We start from the raw sequence: 9143 nt of genomic DNA, 5'->3' as shown, positions 1-9143 counted from the left end.
TGTTGAGCATCTCCGTAATGCATCCCGTGATGAAACGCGCCGCTCTTCGTTGGATCTTCTCTATCTCTTCTATCAGTCCTCCCTGTTACGAATCCAGACAGATGAACAATACTTAAGAATCGGTCAAACAAGTGTCTTGTAAGCCGCTTCCTTCGTGGATGAGTTACATACCCTTAAGATCCTTCCTATGAATCTGAGTCTGGCATCTGCTTTTCCCATTATTTGTTTTATATGGTTATTCAATTTAATATCGCTCTGGATAGTTACTCCTAGATATTTTACGGTAGTTACTGTCTCCAACTGTTTGTCATCAATAGTGTAGCTGTACAGTAGTAGATTTCTTTTGCTATGTATGGGCAGTATGTTACATTTATTTATCTTCAGGGTCAACTGCCAGAGCCTGCACCATTCGTCAATTCTCTGGAGATCATTCTGCAGATCGTTACTATCTTCTGGCGTTGCTACTTTGTTATAGGCAACCGCATCATCTGCGAACAACTTTAAAGAGCATCCAATGCTTTCTAATAGATCATTGACATATATTGTATGCAGTAATGATCCCATCACACTTCTGAAATTAGCTTTACATCTGTCGATTTAGTTCCGTTAAGAGCGACGTGTTGAGTTCTGTCTTCAAGGAAGTCTTGAATCCAGTCGGAAATCTGCTCAGATATTATGTAAGCGCGTGTTTGTTTCACTAAACGGCAGAGCTGGACGGTATCAAAAGCCTTCCCGTAGTTCAAGAACACAGCATCAACCTGAGCTCCGTTGTCTACGGCGCTGTGGCTCTATGGAGGAACAGAGCGACCTGAGTTTCGCAGGATCTCTGATTGCGGAATCCACGTTGATTTTTATAGAGGATATTTTCCATCTCCAAAAACATCATAATTCTTGAGTACAGAACATTTTCCACACATTCCACAACAGATTGACGTCAACGGTATAGGTCTATAATTGTGTACGTCTATCCTATGGTCTTCCTTAAAAAAATCGGGAATGACCTGCGATTTCTTCTACCTTTTGGTGCTAAAGCGATCTACGATAAATTACTTCTAGAATAATTGTTAATTATGCTTTCACAAATCACATCGATGCAAACGAGCGCATCGATTTCAATACTCTGTGGGATGTTAATAAAGTTCTGTCTCACGTCAAAGTCACATAAATCTCCCGGCGTTGCTGCGATAAGCAGCACGATGTTACGAAAATTTCCCCCAGTGCCCGAGGGCTGTCATCATCGTTAATTCATTGTCAGAACTGAGGAATTTTCCCAGTCGGTGGAAGTATGCCAAGGTAAATACTATATCCAAACCAAACATAGACCATACATATTCCAAAAATTACAAGCCCATTAGTGTCTTATTAATTTCGAAAGTAGCTCAACGGATAAGACTTCTTCGACTCCACAAAACATGCAACGAGAAATCAGTTATCCAAAATACGCATTTAGTCCGAAACATTCAGCTCCACCACAGTTGTTGCAGCTAGGGAAAGCAATTACAGGAGGTTATAATGATACCAAATCCACGGCAGTTACAGACGTGGACTTTGAAACAGGAATTTGTGATAAGGTCTTATGGGACCAAACTGCTGAGGTCATCGACTCCCAAGTTTACACACTGATTTAATCTAACTTAAGCTAACTTACGCTAAGGACGACACACACACACCCATGCCCAAGCGAGGAGTCGAACCCCCGACGGGGAGAGCCAGGCGGGCCGATCTGGACATTGCTCAAGTCTTAGATAGGGTATGGGATAATGGTTTCCTGTACAAGTTAATAAAATTACAATTCCAAGATATGTTGTCCGATTAATTAGTTTGTATTTTAAAGACCGTGCTTTTCATGTACTAATTGGTGATACTGCTTCTGATGTCTAACCTATACGCGCGAATGTACCACAAGGTTCCATTTCGTGACCGACAGTGTTTAACAGATGAAAGTTGGGGGAAATGTCATTGCAACGATTGTTTGTTCCTTTCAGATATGTGAGCGGATCACAAACTGATATTTGTTACTTGGAAACTACGCAGACAGAGTGTGTATTCACAACAACAGATGGCTCCGTGATGCATGGTAGTAGCACAGATTACGCTTCCAAATCAATTATATGGCGAGTGTCGTGACAGATAAAAGAAACCCTTGTTGAGCAGCGCGGATACGACAAAATAGCCGTTCTCCGAGAGAGAACTGCGAGAGAACGTCACAGTTATTTGGTGGAAGCCTTTGGGAATAATGCCCTCCCATTCTGTACAATAGCATGGTGATTAGGAAAGCTTCAGCACGGACGTATGGCAACCGATTACCAGCAACTCTCAGGACGACCTGTCAGTATGCGGACCAAAGTGGCACGAGCCGTCATGGAGCAGTTTTACAGGGCGACAGACGATGGACATTACTGGTGTTCGAGAGTACAATTGGCATCGAGAAACGTATCATCCACAGGATACTGCGGACAGACCAGCAACTACGTAAAATCGCATCGTTGTGTGTAACACATGAGCTAACAGAGGTTGAGCGGTGGATACGATACCCAACACCCTCCAACCACCTAGCACGCTGGCAACAGGACGGCGACCACTTCCCGTCACGAATAACCGTCGACGATGAATTTTGGGCCAGGGCATACGAATCTGAACTCAAACGTCAGTCCGTGCTGTGGCGACACGCCGGATCTCCAAGGCGGCAGAAGTTCCGTCAGAATCCTTCCCCATTGTAATCGATGGTTATCGTCGCATATGACATCAGGGGTGTCAATGTGTGCCGCTTCGTTCCACATGACAGAACAGTGAACGCAGATTATACAGGGATTTCTTGATGCTAAGGGTACGACGTGGTGTTCGGCAGAAACGTCCGATTTTATTGAAAGTGCGATCATATTGTACGACAAAGAAACAACATAAAGCAGCAACCGCAACCGCGACTCTGGAGACGAGTAGAATTAGAGCACCCGCCGTACTCTCTTGACCTTTCACCCAGTAACTTTGATCTCATACGAAAAGGAGAGGAGCCACCATGTGGTAGGCGGTGTACGGCACGAGAGGACACTGCCAATACTGTGCAACAACAGATGATTCGATTCAGACATTGCGCGCAAATGGTGACACAATGATATTCAGTGCCTCCCACATCGTTGGCAGCGAGTGGTGAACGCTGCAGTGGACAACTTTGACGGTCTTTAAGCCCAGTTTGGTCGTGCCAACTGTATGAAAGCTGTGCTGTAATCATTTTGCACCATAAAACCAGTGCACTGTACACTACCGCAATAAATATCCGAGGTACATTTTTCGCATGTTCTTCAATGTCTGTACGTGTAGCACCCACCTCGTCGTTTCATATGTATATATCACACTTTCCAGCCGGGCTGGCGTGTCAAGAAACAGAAAACGTCACAGCATCTTTTACCTCAAGCCTCGTATTTATCTGACCTACCAAACCTGCATCCGGTCGGCATAACTTCCTTCGCTGATGATACAGTGGTATGTTGTGCTGACAACAACGTACCGAACATTCATGACAAACTCCAGGGACTGCCGGCCGGAGTGGTCGTGCGGTTCTAGGCGCTACAGTCTGGAGCCGAGCGACCGCTACAGTCGCAGGTTCGAATCCTGCCTCGGGCATGGATGTGTGTGATGTCCTTAGGTTAGTTAGGTTTAATTAGTTCTAAGTTCTAGGCGAGTGATGACCTCAGAAGTTAAGTCGCATAGTGCTCAGAGCCATTTGAACCATTTGAACTCCAGGGACTCTGCTACAGTTAGGAAAATGGATTCCGGCATGACGAGTTAAAATAAATGTAGGCGAAAGCCACGCTACGTTTTATACAAGAAAAAGACAGGATGTACATAACCCAGTGCTGTTATTCAACGACTGTTTCAACCAAATATCTTTGAGTTCACCTGGATAAACGTCTTACCTGTACGAAATATATAACCAACATTGCGAACAAAACGCACAGTGTATTAGCTGCCTTATATCCAATAATAAACAAAAGGTCGTCTCTAAAGAGGAGCAATAGTTTACTACTTTATAAATAGGTAATGCGACCAGTCGCCAACGGCCGTGCCGCAGTGGTAACACCAGTTCCCGTCAGATCACCGACCCAGGTCTGTCGAGTCCTTTTGTCAAGTGGCGTGTACTCAGCCCTTGTGAGGTGAGGCCAATTGAGGAGCTACTTGATTGAGAAGTAGGTACGACAAGTCATGTTGTATGCCTGCCGAATATGTGGCCATTCAGCGTCTACGCATCTCCACAGATTTCATGTTGCTCAAAGTAAGGTATTCTGTATCATATTTAATGCCCCTTGATCCGTAAGAAACACAGAAATTCACAATGACTTACAATTAAATATTGTTCCAGAAGATATCTGATTCGTTTCTCAAAACATTTATGCTAGACTTCCTTCCTCAACCAACACACTCACTCGCCAGTTATCCATGTATGATCTCAACACATGCAAAAACATAAACGTCCTAGACTGGTACTGTTACTACTTCAATAATCCTGAGGCTGACAACGGGCATACAGTGTCCCAAACATGTTCTCACATATTCATGTATGTTATTGGTCACACATCATTTTAATTAATTTTTGTAATCTTGTAAGTTGTAATTGTAACATTTTAAATAATTTTTTGCTCTTTTTATTCTGCAATGTGTGCTGTCCAAAACTTATATACAAGGCTATCTGTAAATCTACCGTTAATTATACAGTACTTTACTATTGACCAATCCTTGTAACACAAAACGTGAATCCATGTACTGTATTCCTTTATATCTTGTCATGTTGTGGGATGTTCATTGCCTCCATGACAAAATGTTTTACCCCTTATTGTTATGTTCTGCTAGTTATACGAAATGAAATGTATTTGGCTGTAAGAACCCTCGGGTCGGAACCATGCAAAATAAATAAATTAAACCGTCAGTGTTTGGGTGCTAGTTGGAGGTATTTTTTCTGGCTTTAGATTGGGTTATTTATCTTGGTTGATGGCGAACCAAATGCACATGTTATCTCCAACATGTTTCTCACACAGTTGTGGCAGGCTATAAACGTCTTTCTTGTATGAGCATAAAAATTCTTCTATCCACAAAGCAAAAGAAAAGCACTGTTGTTCAAAGAAAGCCTTTTGAATTTATTAGTCTGTTCTGGTTGAGACCTCATCATCAGACAGCATTGTCTATGTAGTAACTAGACAGATGAATCATCCTAGAAATTACTCGCCAAGCTTCAACATATTGGAAAATGAACGTCTAGGCTTAAAAGGAAAGCCTTCCTCGAAAATTGGGCAGTCTACGAGAGGCAAAACTAGATCCCACAAGTTACTATCTACAGACAGACTAGCGTTTTACGAAAGAATAACAATGGATTTTTGAAGACATTGAGAATCTAGCGCTGGTGGGACTCATCCTGCAGTCATATTTCAACAATATACCAATATACAGTATCAAGACTCGTAAGCAACTTAGTTAGCAAACATTTTTAAAGAATCACTTACTTGTGTACAGAAGGTACCTTAAAATGAATGAGTTTTAAGTCTACCAGTAAACGTTCAGAAATTCAGTGCTTTGATATAAGCAAATCTTGATCTGCACTGCATCATTACAGAGTTATTTGCTCAGTTTTTGGCACGAATTACATTGTTGGCAGTAATGCACTGAGAGGAGAGTTAAATGTCACTTTACTACTTCGGTCCCAGTCCTGAACTACACAACCGCAGGACTCTGTAATAGGTGTGGGTTCCGTCTGTCTTGCAAAACACAAATTTTTAGTTTTCTTAGTCAAATATATTCAGCTTATAGGCGTCAGTGTTCAGCGAGCTTTCTTACTTTATCTATGAAAATATAGAAATACTTTACTATAACAGTGGTTCCTGCTTTATGTATGGAAATACAGACACGTTTTACCACAACAGTGGGTGCTGAAATATTAGGCGTAAGCAATTTGTTGTCTGTATTGTAATTCTTAGTTTTTTACTTGAATTACTACTCGAACAGATTTTGCAGAACCTTCGCTATAAGGTTGGACAGCCTGTCATCTGCAACCAAATAAATACGGTAGAGACAAATGAACGAAAATCATTCCTCCTGTAATTTGTTGCGCGAATGATTTTCTTTTTCATTTACGATTGCCTCTGATGCTCTTATCAGAACTCGTTCTTACTTGCCAACAGAGGTATAAAAACACTGCATATGTCAATTTCACTAACACCACTTCAGATTGGATAAGCATTAGCGTAAAAAATACGATCTTTTTCCTCATAACATACACGTGGTTACACCCGAATGCGATGATTTTTCTGTTTGGTGTGAAACACCATTTGACCATGCTCCGGCTCTCTCTCTCTCTCTCTCTCTCTCTCTCTCTCTCTCTCTTGCTCCCTGCGTATTTGTCCATTCTGACTGCTTTATACCTGTTAGTGTTTTTGGCTCTGTTGTTTTCCCTTCTCAGTTTTTTTCTGTGTATTGAATAGTGCACGTGAGCCACTACATTCTTTTACTGGTAAATTTGTATAGTCTGTGGTTGAATTTAAATAATGATTCGTGTGTTTCTATTTTTTGTTGAATAGTAGTTGTGAGCAATTAAGCGGCCAGTTAACTTCGAGATGTGGACTTTTGATTTTTTATGGCTGTGAGCGAAATCTCTCGTATTAAGGTTCCTACACATCTGACGTATATAAATTGACTGGTATGAGTTCCATATTAAATGTTAAATGGTAAGATTTGGTGGGTGTGTTACTACATGTGCCATGTCTTCTGCCAGTTCTTTTTCTGCATCTGTTGACTGTACGGTATCTTGTGACAGCCAGAGCGAGAGCACCAGCAGCAGCGAGTACTGTTTGTATAAAGCGTTTATTTTGCATTTTGTTTACGACCTTCCACTAAGGAAGGGATTCTATTTGTGTTTATCTGCTCTGCATAGTAACTAACAGTTCTTGATAAAACTTTACGTAGTTTTCGTGTTAGATTTCTTAGTGTTTTCTTGATCGTTTACAACAGAAAGCGCCCTAAAACCGTCTTTTGTTTGTTTCGCGGCCGTTAGCCACTAGTCACTTGAATCAGCAGTTGTCTTGTGACAGCCAGAGCGAGAGCACCAGCAGCAGCGAGTACTGTTTGTATAAAGCGTTTTTGTACTTATTTGCTGCGCTTAGCTTTTAAATAGTTTTTCTGGGAAAACCTAGCGTAGTTTTCGCGTCTCGTATTTCAGTGAGTGTTTCTTGATTATCAGAGTAGCTCATCAGAAGATTATCTTGGGAATTTGTCACCGTATAGAGTAGGGTAAACATAGTCATGTGTAGGGACTGTGGTTGTTGTGAGCGGACGCAAGGAGAATTGGCCACTCTTCGGGGGCAGGTGGAGGCTTTGTCTGTTAGGCTCATCGAGCTCGAGGCGCAGGCGTCGGCTCGTAGTGGCGTTGGGGCAACTGTGGTGAGACCTATGCCTACTTCGGTGGCCTTGGAATCACATCGAACCCCTGATGTCGCTGCGTCTTCCGGCAGTGAGCATCTTACCGGTCAGCCATCACTCCAGGGTGAATGGCGGACAGTGGTGGGCTCGCGCGTGCCTGGCCGAAAGGCGAAGGTGGGATCTGGCCGCGTGGCAGCTGCCTTACCCCTTTCCAACAGGTACGGGGTGCTTCCTAGTGGTGATGACATCGTTTCCGAGCCACCACAGGATGCCTCGCCTGTTGGGCCAGTGGCCGATTCTCCGGCAAGGTCCCAACAGTCACAGAGGGCGGGCCTATTAGTTATAGGGAGCTCCAACGTTAGGCGGGTTATGGAGCCCCTCAGGAAAATAGCGGGTAGGTCGGGGAAGAATGCCAGTGTGCACTCGGTGTGCTTGCCGGGGGGTCTCGTCCGTAATGTGGAGGAGGCCCTTCCGGCAGCTATTGAACGCACTGGGTGTGACCGGCTGCAGATAGTAGCACATGTCGGAACGAATGACGCCTGCCGCTTGGGTTCTGAGGCCATCCTTGGTTCCTTCCGGCGGCTGGCTGATTTGGTGAAGACAACCAGCATCGCACGCGGAGTGCAAGCTGAGCTTAATATCTGCAGCATAGTGCCCAGAGTCGATCGCGGTCCTCTGGTTTGGAGCCGTGTGGAGGGTCTAAACCAGAGGCTCAGACGACTCTGCGACTATAAGGGTTGCAAATTCATCGACCTCCGTTATTGGGTGGAGAACTGTAGGGCCCCCCTACACAGGTCAGGCGTGCACTACACACCGGAAGCAGCTACTAGGGTAGCAGAGTACGTGTGGCGTGCACACGGGGGTTTTTTAGGTTAGAGGGACCCCCCCTTGGGCGAAACGATAAAATACCTGACGGCTTACCAGAGAGGACATTATCATCGTTGATAAAGAACGTCCGTCCTCAGAGACCAAAAACAGGAAAAGTTAATGTAATATTGGTAAACTGCAGGAGTATCCAGGGCAAGGTTCCTGAATTAGTATCTCTTATTGAAGGAAATAGTGCGCATATAGTATTAGGAACGGAAAGTTGGTTAAAACCGGAAGTGAACAGTAACGAAATCCTAGACACAGAATGGAATATATACCGCAAGGCTAGGATAAACGCCAATGGTGGAGGAGTATTTATAGCAGTAAAGAATTCAATAATATCCAGTGAAGTTATTAGCGAATGCGAATGTGAAATAATCTGGGTTAAGTTAAGTATCAAAGGTGGGTCAGATATGATAGTCGGATGCTTCTATAGACCACCTGCATCAGCAACCGTAGTAGTTGAGCGCCTCAGAGAGAACCTGCAGAACGTCGTGAAGAAGTTTCGTGATCATACTATTGTAATAGGGGGAGACTTCAATCTACCAGGTATAGAATGGGATAGTCACACAATCAGAACTGGAGCCAGGGACAGAGACTCTTGTGACATTATCCTGACTGCCTTGTCCGAGAATTACTTCGAGCAGATAGTTAGAGAACCAACTCGTGAAGCTAACGTTTTAGACCTCATAGCAACAAATAGACCGGAACTTTTCGACTCCGTGAATGTAGAAGAGGGTATCAGTGATCATAAGTCAGTGGTTGCAGCAATGACTACAAGTGTAATAAGAAATGCCAAGAAAGGAAGGAAAATATATTTGCTTAACAAGAGTGATAGGGCACAAATCGCAGAATATCTGAGTGACCACCATCAA

This window comes from Schistocerca serialis, chromosome 7, assembly GCF_023864345.2.
Source record: "Schistocerca serialis cubense isolate TAMUIC-IGC-003099 chromosome 7, iqSchSeri2.2, whole genome shotgun sequence".
In the NCBI taxonomy this organism is placed as follows: domain Eukaryota; kingdom Metazoa; phylum Arthropoda; class Insecta; order Orthoptera; family Acrididae; genus Schistocerca; species Schistocerca serialis.
This window is presented reverse-complemented; position numbering follows the sequence as displayed.